Source organism: Polyodon spathula, chromosome 2 (assembly GCF_017654505.1).
Source record: "Polyodon spathula isolate WHYD16114869_AA chromosome 2, ASM1765450v1, whole genome shotgun sequence".
Lineage (NCBI taxonomy): Eukaryota > Metazoa > Chordata > Actinopteri > Acipenseriformes > Polyodontidae > Polyodon > Polyodon spathula.
Window position 1 is genome coordinate 30459269 of NC_054535.1, and position 13024 is coordinate 30472292.

The window sequence follows — 13024 nt, forward strand, 5'->3', positions numbered from 1 at the left end:
CATGTAGATAGGCCTCCAATAACCTATAGAAAAAACACAAATTATTATGCGAAAAGGATAGCCGAATCCAGGCTACTAGGTTTAGAAAGGTTATACTAGGATAGACAGCTTCATAGAAGCCCAAGAGTAAGAAGACCAATTTATTCAAAAGCAATGTTATTTTGTGCCTCAAATCCATTAATAAGGTTTTTAACTTCTACCCTGTGGATCGACATATTCTATTTAGAATCATTACCCTTGATCTCAATTCCAGTGTTTTTAACAAATAGCTTTGCCCAATCAACTTCCTTTTTTCTTTTTTCTTTTCTTTTTTTTAAAATACCAGGTTTTCAATGGAGGTCTTGAATTAATCTATGGCTGAAAATATCATTTTTTCGGTAATGTTGTTTTTACAGACAAGCCTATTTATAATTACTTTTTTTTCACATTGGGAGTTTTCCCATGAAATACATCATTCATTTTGTTTGAAAGCATTATTTTGATTTTCTTGAGTTACTGTTCAATTTATCTGCTTTAAAATGGAGTATTACAATTGAGAGGTCATTGCACTAGTCAGATAATGAGAATCCCTGGCACAAGGCTTGGCGTCTGGTTTGAAATGTTAGCAAAACCATCTATAACAGTTAGAAGCACACACTTAAATTCAGCATATTTATTTTATTTGGTTGAACTTGTAAACTTGTAGGAACCTAATAGGAAGCAATGTCATACATCGATCTTTAGGCAAGAGAACAAATTTAGTTTTTTAAAAGGCTCAGTAAAAATAAAGTTATTTTCTAGTTTTTATCCTCAGCCGTGCAAGACAAGGTGCAGTACACTACATTCTAGCTTCTCGTCTGTTCTTTCGTCACCTGCCATATCACAATCAAAATTATGAAACGGGTAAACTGACATGGAAGGATTGTGGGAAACCTTTTACTTATGGAAAACCAGACTTTTTTTTTTTTTCAAGGTTGAAATTTTGTACACGTATATCCAGGAAACGAAAATAGGTCATAACAACCATAAAAAAAAAGGTCTATCCATTTTTGCCTCTCTCATAGTAAGAGTTGAAGAAATTGTCCAATTTGGATAAAATGTACAAATACACATTTCAAGGAAATCAATTAAGTATAATTAGGTCATATTTGTTGCCTTTTTTAAGGTACAGTGCAGATTCTATGAAGATGTTGTCTGTGTAAGGCTACGCCTAAAGTCGACAGATTCAATCTCTATTAAAAGCCTATTTAAAAACATCTTTCAGATATTACACTTTACATTTTACATCAAAATGCCACAGTGTATATCAGTGAATTCTGAAGTGAGGTTTTCTAAAGAACAGATATCTGCAAAGGCCTTCTTTGAGGCTAAGATTTGAGATGCTTTTGTTGTAAGGCTTACCATGCTTCTCCAAAGGATATACAATGCCAGAGGGATGTCAAGATTAATAATAGGATAATGCCCATAGTATGCTATAAAGGGCAGACTGTTGTGTCAGTGCTCTGGCTTCTGATTTTAAGCTTTGATGGCAGAGCTGACCCGTAGAATTGAAAACACTGAGCTTCACCTTGGAAGTGAAATCAACCTGACATGCTTCCTACTATAGAGGGAGATGCAGTCAGGGTTCAGATCACTTACATAGGAAACACGATGTCTTGAAATGAAAGGCAGTTTTTTTTCTTCTTTGTATTGCTATCATTATGTATTCAGGCTGCCACTACCTTATATAAATATTACCATTACCTTACACCTTCTTATAGTATCTTCACTGTGCAACAAAATATGTCCTAGATGATTGATTTTAAACACAGTGGTAAGTAAGTTTGTACCAAACTCTGTAACTGGACAACAGTTAATCCATATTGTATCATTCTCTTCAACTATTTGAAAACAGAGGATTGGCCTAGTGGCAGGGTAGCATCACGATCAAGACTGGTCAGTGGCAGGAAAGCAGACACAGAGGCAGAATACTGCAATTGAGCGCAGATACACACTTGTATTACTAACAACAAAACAAACACAAACTACAAATCAAAAGACCAACACATAAGCAGCTCTATCATGTTGTTGGGCAGGGATCACAACTGGATGCTCCCATTCTGTTCCCTAAACTAACCTACAAACCAAGAATCTGTCTCCTCTTTTATATAGATGGCCAGCCACAAATTGATAATCAATTAACCAATTTGGGAATGACCACTTTCCACACTTATTTCCACAGGGATGGGATTTTAACCAGATCCCTACCAAACTTAAATCTTACAACAGAACTATTTACATGCAGGGGCATCTGCCCTGCCACAGACCTTCACATGGAGGTTAAAGGTTTTCCACAAGCGCTATGACTTACTCAGTGGTTATATATGTCAGTGCTATACTGAGTCAAATAATTTGAGTGAAGTGTTTGAAGTGGGTCTATGTTTAATCCATTAATTTCGTTTCTTTAAAAGTGTATTGAAAAACAGGTGACATATTTTCTGACATCATAGGACCACTATGAATGGGATAGAAAAACAACAGAAGACAGCATTGAAGTGGTTTAATGCGATTCAAAGTAGTTACATGACAGTGATTTATTGATTAGCTTGATTTGTGGAAGTGGTTACTACTAGTAATACTGTATGCAGTATTAGAGTAGTCATATGAGGGTAGACTTTATTGAACTCACTAACTTATACATGCATATGTGCATACACTGCTGTTAAAGAAATAATGAGGTTTTTCAATGGATCTAAATGTAAAAGGGAGGAGTCTGGATGTGGACCAGCTTTTAACCTTAACTCTCTACCGGAGTGAGAACCTGTATCATCACTGTATCAAGGCAGAGGCTGGAGGAAAGCCAGTGTTCACACCTTAAACAAACATTTTAAAGACTATACAAGAGAGCCAGGCTCTTTTGCACAAGCACAAGCTCTTTAGCTTTGAATCTGGTCATTAGATCTGCAGTTTGGAAGGACAGTACACCACACATCAGGCAAAGCAATTGATTGGATTTACATACTGTATGTGTTTCAACACTTTTCTGTGTACTTTTATCATATAGCAAAATAACAGAAACAACAGTAAACAAAAGTGGCCTACCACAAGTTTTAACAAGAATCATCTATGTTTTGACATCACAAAGGCCAAAAAAGAATATCCTCACTCTCCAGGAGCCAGAATCTCTCACCATTTTACATGTTGCCAGGTTAAATGGCTAATTTAACCTGTACACATTCACACCTGGCTTTCACTCCTTCAATTAATGCTGATAATAATGGCATGAATAATTATACAGGGTAAGGCCCTAGATGTGACGGCCACGTGACAAGGGACCACTCACTATGTCATGATTTAAATCATTGGAAGGACTCACTATTAGTGTTGTACAGAATTTTACAAATGAAACTACACTAAAGGGAATCACATACACTGTGACTGTTTACAGGCAGTATCTATATATGTTACTGTTTAGATCAACTGAGTAGGCCCCAATGTCTGAGACTGACATTTGCTGCAAACTTGATAGTTATTTATACTGTATGTTTTTGCATTTAGATATGCCTTTAAGCAGAAACCAGAATAATTGCTACCTGATAGATTAATTTGTTAAATCAAAAAACGCAGGCAGCAAAACATAACTAATATTGAGTTGAGGTACTGCAGAGACGACATCATCAAGCAGTTTATTTCAGAGGCTGACACATCTTTTAAACAAGAGCCCAATGACTCCTCAGGGATTACACGTGCATACTGTACAATGGCCAATAGAAAAAAAAAAAAATACAATAACCAGTGGATAAAGAAACGGGTTTATAACCAGGAGGTCCCCGTTTCAAATCCCAGTTCAGCCACTGACTCATTGTGTGACCCTGACCAAGTCAATAAACCTCGTTGTGCTCCGTCTTTCTGGTGAGACGTTGTTGTAAGTGACTATAGCTGATGCATAGTTCACACATCATAGTCTCGTAATTTGTAAAGCCCTTCGTGATGGTGGTCCACTATGAAAGGCACTATATATATATATTTATTAAAAAAAAATAATACCAGTACTCACCAGAGGACTCAAAAACATTTGGGACAAAGAACAATAAAATAAAATACAAACAAACAACAAAACAAAATATTGCCATCGATTCAAATACATCTTAATAACCACACTTACCACTGTATAACTTGTTCTGCCATAAAACTGTTATGTAAGCAAGCAATATTGTTGAAAAGTAATTGATTCTTAAATGTTCTCTAACTTTCATAAATCATGGAAATCAATAGGCAGAGCATTGCATGGCACTTTCTATTGAACGACCAGCTCGTTCAAAATGTCAGACAGTGTGATGGCTGCAAATTGATTTTTTCAAATATGGATTTGTATGACTAACATATGTGTGATAATAATATTTTTGTTGTCATTTGGGGTTTTTAATAATGATTATGGCATTTTTTTTTTTAAAGTGACGATTGTACTAGAAAAGGAAACATGGACTATTTATAACTTGACAAATATGACTCGTGCCTCAAGATGTGAACAAAAAGAAGTTATATTTCAAAAATACAGTAATAGTAATCAAAAAATATATACAAAAATTTCAAAAATCACTTAAATCAACTGTTTTAATACAAGCGATGCATTGCCTACTTTTGTGAAACTGCTCGCTCCTAACACACTGTTCAGTATCTGATGACATATGTTACAGGGTGCCACGAGAGGGCTCTGCTTATTGATAGCACCCCTGGTCAGCAGTTTGTGCCTTGGGCTTTTACACTTAACCTTCTTTAAGAAAAGGTTTTTAAGGCAGTTTCATTTTCAAGCCGCAGCCAACGGTGTGTGATGTTCCCTAAGGAAGCAGGCAAGAGCAGAAGGAGTTGGTGCAAGTCCAAGATTTAGAGAGAATCCACTTGTTCAGAGCCAACTTGATGGGTCACCGATTGGCTGATGAATAATAAAGCTAAATAAAAAATATGTGTGGTTCAGGTTACCAGACGACCCTGTTTTTTCCACCTGACCCTAAATATTTTTTTGCTAATAACATGCTAAACTTTTCACTATTAATCTGAAAAACTTATGGCAAGCCAAACTATCATTTTGAGATATCTCGAAATGCATTTCAAGATATCTTAAATTGCAACATCTTAAGTAAATTAACCAAGACGAAATCCTTTGCATTTTATATAGTAAGGAAATTTGAAAACACCCCCATAAAGTAAGCGTTTGGTAGGCATTTCAAAGTGCTTATATACCGACTCTCAAAATAGAACAGTCAACACTGCAGTATCTGTTTTGGAGTACACATGCACATAATCATGCAAATATCATTCTGCAGAATGGTACCCGAAGAGCTGATGAGCATGCATATTAGACATTCCCTTTAAAAAAAAAACACCTGGATTTAATCATCAAATACAACTGACAATGTTATTTCAACTTTAAAGAGATTGTAAGAAAACAGTACATTGGAAACGCTGTTCCCCTGGATATAAAAAAAATCTCTTCTCTTCCCACTTCTCTTGAAAGCTGCAGCCATGTCGCAGTTTAATTTTAGCACAGATTAAATTACACTATGTAACGCAATTTTTGTTCCTGTTATTAAAAAAATATATCATATATGAAAAATGTTGCGAGAATCTCTTACACATTAGTCATGGGTGAAAATGTATTTTTGTAGGGTTTGTCTTGATCCCCGACAGGCATGCCGAAATATGCCTTGTAGGCCTCATACATCTTAGCAGATGCTTCCACGGAGTACTTCTTCGCTCTTGTCTTGATAAATTGGCCTCAGACATAGCAAAATGCGTCTGCCGGATGCTTGCAGCCTCTTGATGCCGTCTCAGAAAAATGCAGATATGTATTCACTTAGGCAGCTGGAACTAAACTGAACTGGTGGGCTTAAGGCCCCTGTATTTATACTACTATTTATATTACTGGAAAGTTCTAGAAGTTACTCCAAGTTTACTCAGCACTGAATCTATCTGGAATGTTCTGGCAAATAGGTACATTTCAAAATATCACTGTCCTGGTCACAACAGCAAAGTTTGTGGGGAATAATAGCCATTTTCTATACTTTTGAGGCCACCACTGCACATCAAATTGGGCCTTATGAAACAATTTATCAGAGCTCTAGATAAGGAGTCGGCAGCCTTCAAGTACCTTCAAGACTTCTTCCCTAAGCTGTCTGAGGCAAAGGTCAAAGCCAGTGTCTTCATCGGACCACAGATAAAGAAGATCCTGGAGTGCAATGAATTCCCCAAGAAGCTCACTAGTAAGGAGAAAGCGGCTTGGAACAGCTTTGTTGCAGTAGCTCGGGGCTTCCTGGGCAATCACAAGGCCGAAAACTATGTGGAGCTGGTTGAGACTCTGGTGAAGAACTACGGCACAATGGGCTGTAGGATGTCCCTCAAAGTCCATATCCTTGATGATCCTCTTGATAAATTCAAGGAGAACATGGGAGCGTACTCGGAGGAGCAAGGCAAGCGCTTCCACCTGGATATACTGGACTTTGAACGTCGCTACCAAGGATAGTATAACGAGAACATGACGGGAGACTACATGTGGGGGCTGATTCATGAAAGTGATTTACAGTATAATCGTAAATCTCGAAAAACTACTCATTTCTAAATCTTTTGTAGTCATTTTTGTATTACTTTAGTATAAATACATGTTAATTTGGATTCATATGTTGTTTTTTTCTGACTTTATGTGAACAAAAAGACACAAATTCGCCCGTTTTCTCATTGGAAATAGGTCTATCACTGTCCTGGTCACAAAAGCAAAGTTTGTGGGGAATAATAGCCATTTTCTATACTTTTGAGGCATAAGCAATTAGGAAATAACACTTACTACCCAGGAACCAAAAAAAATAAAATAATAATTGTTACATGGTGTTAGTCTTAAAAGCTTTGATGCTTGGGAGGACTTTATGGTGCAGTGTGAGACCAAAGAAGAAATCTAATTGCAAGACATAAATTACCAGGAATCTGATGTTGTTCTTATTGCGCTCTTTTTGCACTTGTATTACTCAAATAAAGTACAGTCATTTATTTCTATACTTTGTCCCTGCTATATGATTTTATATAAAATATAAGATATGAAAGCATCCATGTAATCCATTAAACAACCAGCAAACACACAGTACAGCAACACAAGTTCTATATCTTTATTCTATGCTAACATATTTAATGACATTAACAACCAATACTATGGGTTCAGTCTTATGTTTTGACAGTCAAGTAAAAAGCAGCCTAGAAGCTTGGTTTACCTATAAAGATAACAAGATTATGTGCCTGTTTTATTCTGCACCTTGTCCATCCCAAAAGTGATTTGAAGTGACATGAGATAAAATATGAAGAAACCAGGAGGATTTTAGTGTTTTTGATATTTTCTCAGATGCAGCAGTCAAACTAACTGATCCCACCAATAATATTTTAATAACTAATATATATTTTGTTAAAGTGATACTAGATAACAAATAGTTTTATAAATCTTCCCTGCTGTCCACAGCCATTCATCATATACAGTGCCTTGAAAAAGTATTCAGACCCCTGACCAATTTTCTCATATTACTGAATTACAAATGATACATTGAAATTTCGTTCTGTTTGATATTTTATTTTTAAACTTAATTATTTTGAAAACTAAAACGTCTTTAAACCGTATAAGTAGAACCATTGTGTAATTTGGGGGCAGGGCTGGGGCTCCTCCCTTGTGTCATCCCACTAAAATATCTGTTAGTCAACCTTCAATTACTTGTCAGTTACCTTATTTAAACCACAGCCAGCTTATTAATTCTTGTCTTGTTTTTTAGTTTCATCCATCCTCCCTTCCTCCTCCACTATGCTGTGTCACTTATGTAACAGTCCCGACGGGGGGGGGGGGGGGGGGGGGAGTGAAGCTCACTTCCCGTCTTTAGTGGCTGATTATGTCGCCTCGTCCTCTGAGAGGAAGGTTCCCGCTGGCCAGAGGGGACCCCCGGCCAAATAACTTACCTATATTTAGTTTTTTATTCTCCTGCTAAATCTATTCATTTGCACCCATGCCAGTCTCCCCCTTCGGACAACAAAACTTGCTCCCAGCTGTCGAGCTAGTCATTGAGTCAACTTATTGAAGGTGGCTCTTACAGCTGGGGGGGGGAGACCCCTGTCCCTCTTTATGTGTTTATTTCTTATTCTCTTTTTCAGTGCATTTGTTCTCCCAGCATAGACTGCAAGGCTCTCCATGCGGCCTTTGAGCGTCAGCCAAGTCTGATCTTTCTCTACTAGACAACCCAGTAAGCCAGGGAGACCTTGGTTTGTCTTCCTATGGGGAAGTCCCTTACTTCCCAGCCTTGGAGGTCGATCGGTTTGGCCTCACCTCAGCGAGGGCGGTTCTCTGAGTTGTCAAGGGGAAACCCCTATTCTGTTACTAAATCACAAGCACTTAGTCTCTTTATTCTAGCAGTCTCTTTAGTCTCTAGTAGTCTTAGCAGAATGTGAATTCACTTTTATGGAATTAAATAAATAAGAATAAAAAGTCTGAGTACAGAGATACGATGAATGTATTTATTTTTGTATATTTGATTATGCACATTTCGGTAAACTTTAGCAATAATCCTGGAAAACTAAATTCTTGAGATGACAGTATATAGATACTTTATGAAACCTTTTTTTCTAAAAGAGCCTATTTTGCTGTAAGGGAACTAATGTTTCCTTTAGAACAGCAAGGAGCCATTTCATTGCTGGAAACGGGCACTTGTAAATTAAACATAAATGTTGTATACAGCTTTACCATCTGCATTTAAAAAGAACTGCTTTCAAGTTTAAACTTGATTTAATATTGCTTGGGCCTGCTTGTATAATTTGCATGTAACACAGTGGGTTTATATTTCAAGTAAACAGCTGGTAATTAAAAACAAAACCACATATAAAACTTCAAAGACATGTTTAATATTGGACTTGGAACTGTTCATCATTCAGTTAATGCAGATCTATGGAGCTTCTTTTCATAGTGTGGTAGAATGTTGCAGGCCTCAAACCAAAAATAAATATTGTTTGAAATAAATCAGGGAACTTACTTTATTTTAAGGCAAATGGTTTCTGCTAGTATCTCAGCCAGTAAATTATAATATTTGCCTATGGTTTTGGATATAGGCACAGTATACATTTAACACTACTGTACGCAAACTATTTATTTGCTCTGTTGAAGAAGCAACCAAACTTCAAGCTGAACAAATAAACGAAATATGATAAGAGCCTGTGACAAAGTGCCCGCTCCTGTGTATATTATCTGTTATGTTGCGTGTGGTTTGTTAAATGTTGGTGTATAGTCATTGGTACACGGGATATAAAAGGGTCTGTAACACGAGTGTTTAAAATGTATATTTGTATTTAGGCACGGGATTGTACATCACTTCATGTACATTTAAAATAGTTAAAATGTGAGCACGAGGTTGCACATAATTAATTCACGTGCTGGGATTCAAGTGAATAATTAATTAGTAGTTGAATCCCAGCACAACATTATATATAGATGCACGTTTTCACATACTCACGGTTGGGGTGTTCGGTGAGTGGAGAACGGGAGAGAGAGGAGGAGAAATAATTTACAATTGCTATTGCGTGCTGGTGGGACCAGCACAATACTTGTGTGTTCAAAACTCACCGTGTTTGTCAGTGTGTCTGTCCGTGCACCGTTTTGTTTAGTATTAGTCCGTTTTTGCTTGTCTTTTTATTTTGGCATAGAGTGCCGTGTCCAGTTGTTTTCTGTTTGTTTGTTAAACCCTTTTATTTTTCAATAAACTGACGCCAGTAGGCGTCCACATCATTTCATTTCATCCGTCCTGTTTTTTGTATTCATTTCCTGCTTCTGACGCCGCCCACTTCAGCCATCTCTGTGACAGAGCCATTGTGTTTTTGAATCAGAGAAACATCTAAACAGACTTGACCCTGCAAAAAATGTGTATGCAGTAAAACCTGTAGAAACCGACGTTGCTTTGGATTGTAAAATTGTGCCGGATTAGACAGTGAGCTGGATTACAGAGTTACTGTAAAAAACTATAATAGTGTACCTAAAAAAAGGTAAACTTTATTACTGTGCATACATACTATAATAAACACAATCATACCTCAGCAAACTTTAAACACATCAATGCCTAAACAAAATCTTTAGCTTTACCTATCTGGTCATTAATATACAACCCTCCCTCCAATCCATTATCAAAAATAACTACCTTAAAGTATTCCAAGAGGTGGAGGGAGACATAGAGAGGTGGACAGTGATGCCCGCCTCTCTACAAACCTGAATTGCTAGGGTTAAAATGAACACTGTCCAACATCATTGGGAGAGACTTGCCATTAGATCCAGTTGTGCAACTACTTAATGATGATTCCAGACTTCAGAAAATTTGGATTGCTGGACTGACAGAGGGTCAGAACAAATGTGTACATTATTGTATGTAGTGTTTCTGTGCTGTATAAAGAAACAATTTGTATACCAGTTATTTAGCACAAGCCTGTTTAAACCATGTAGGGACAAATAACATACGTGAGAGGAGGTCAGAGGTACTTAAAGAGAAGTTCACTGAACTCGCTGCCAGGCTTAAAGAGAAAAGGAGTCAAGTAATGTTCTCTGGTGTGCTTCAAGTTCTGAGAGCAGGGAAGGACAGGCTTAGCAGAATAATTGGTTTAAATATATGGTTAGAGAATAAATGCAGGAGGGGGGATTTTGGGTAGATAACTGGAACACACCTTTTGTGGAAAAAGCAAACTTTACTAGATGGCTTACCCCTTAATGATTGGGGAGCAGACAGAGCATAGAAGGAACCCTTCAGAAGACTAGAACAGATTTAAACTAGGTAGGGGGATAGGTAGCAACCAAAAGCAGGTTCTAGTTAGGGTTAAAGGTGTAAGTCACATAGAATACAAAATGTAATGCCTGTGTCTAAAATGAATGGAATCACAGAAACTTGGCTTAGTGCTAAAGATAGAGAAGAATTCCACAAACAGGAGTATAAACTATTCTGAAAAGATAGATAGGAGAATAGAAGGTGTAGCTCTGTATATTAGGGATGGACTAGAAGTAAAAAAAAAAAACATCGATTTATCTCAATCTATACTGACCATCAAAAGAAACGTATCACTTATATTTGAGCATCAAAAGAAATTTATCACTTATATTTGGATAAAATTCACTAGATGTGATCGAAAAATGACAAACTCTGTTTTAGAGCAGGTGCAGTGACTTTTTATTGTGCTGATTAACAAGTGACATCATAAAGATGCTGCAAAATGATCTGTCGATCTGGGGCAGGTGTTGTGACTGTTGGTCTCCCAGTTCATCTCCTGGTTCTGTCATTGACAGAATGTGTCTGGTTATACCGTCTCGCAAGGTTATAAATTGCTGGCTGTGAGAACCCAAGACGGCGAGCCCCAGTACGCTGCCCTAGTCCAGCCTCCAACATGCCGATTGCACTAAGGCGCTGCTCACTTGACAGAGGTGGCATGTTGTTTTTTTTTTCTGTGATTTTATTTATTGCTTTTATTCAAGCTGAAATCAACAGCTGAAATCACTCCATATCCATTGTCCAATCAGCTGTCTCACTAATTAGGCGATTAAGTGCATATGCTTCAGCCATAGTCACTCAAGCATGTCATGGTCAAGGATGAATGATCGAGTTTTTAAAAAGAAACCAAAACATTTCGTCGATGTCCCTCATTTACCATATAAACTGATGCATATATCACAAGGGTGTATAAGTCGCCCCTCCCCCCCCCCCCCCTCCTCCTCCTCCCCCCTTTTTTTGAGACAACAATTTCAGGAAAAAGCCTATAGGTCACACCAGTGTATCAGTAACTCCCCCTTTTTTAGGATCTCCTATAAATACCTAGAAAATATACTTATACAAAGGTTTTTACAGTAAATAAATGTGTTATAATAGTGATAAGTTTCTTTTGATGCCCGATATACAAACCAAAGCAAGTCAATTTGAGTAATGCTGTGAGGTAAAAGCTCTAATTATTTATTTTTTTTTTCCAATTGGGGTATGTTACAGACCCCCAGGTCAGAATAGAAATTATAGCAAATTATTATACAAAGCGATCAGAAATGCATGTAGGGGCAAGAACATTGTAATCATGGGTGATTTCAATTTTCCTTAAATAAACTGGGAAAATTCAGTGGGATGTGGCAGCATAGAAAGTGAACTGATTGATGTAGTGATGACAGCTGCCTCACCTTATGTGCTCAAAAACCAATAAGGGACATAACAATATTATATCTGGTGTTCACAAACAACCAGGATATGTTATGTAATACAAAAGTAGTAACCACTAGGGTAAAGTGATCATAACATGGTTAAATTCAAAATGACCTTATACTCTAGCATAAACTAAAGAGTATAATTTCAGAAGGGCTAACTTGGTAGGGATGAGACATCTAAGAGGTAAACCAGTGTAACTCTTCCATGACAGGATGTTTTGATATATTAACAATGTGTAAATACATTCTTAGTTAAAGTGAACTAAAGGGAAAATATCCTTTTGGAAATGTACATTCCTCTGTGAAAGTACTGTTACTAAGGAAGCAGCATAGGAGTCTGAAAAAACATGATGTAAAATCTATGTGTTCTACTGTGATTTCTTAAAAGCCTTCTGAAAGAAGCCAGACTGCAGCAAATATAAATACTGTACAAAATACATTGCACCTAGAGTAAATGAACTGTGCGTATATGAATATTAATAACAATATAGCAACCTGAGACGTGCTTGGCTGTGTGGGTGAGCATGGGGGTGTAGCTTTGGTTCATATTAGCACTAATAATTGAGATGACTATTCAGTGCAGATTAAAAGGAAGTTCAAGTGTCTGCGGTAGAGTGCAGGATGCCTTGTGAACCCCTCATAGAACCATCACTTCCTGCCTGTGATGTTTGCTACTAAATGTATATTCAGTACATTACTTTTTTGCAGATGCTGTATCATACACTTTTATAGTGTCAATTAGAAACACATATAGAATTACTCAAAATATGGGGGTCCTCGAGTGGCTCCCTTGTTAAAGGAGCTACCATATGGCCTGCAGGGTGAGTAATACAGTCA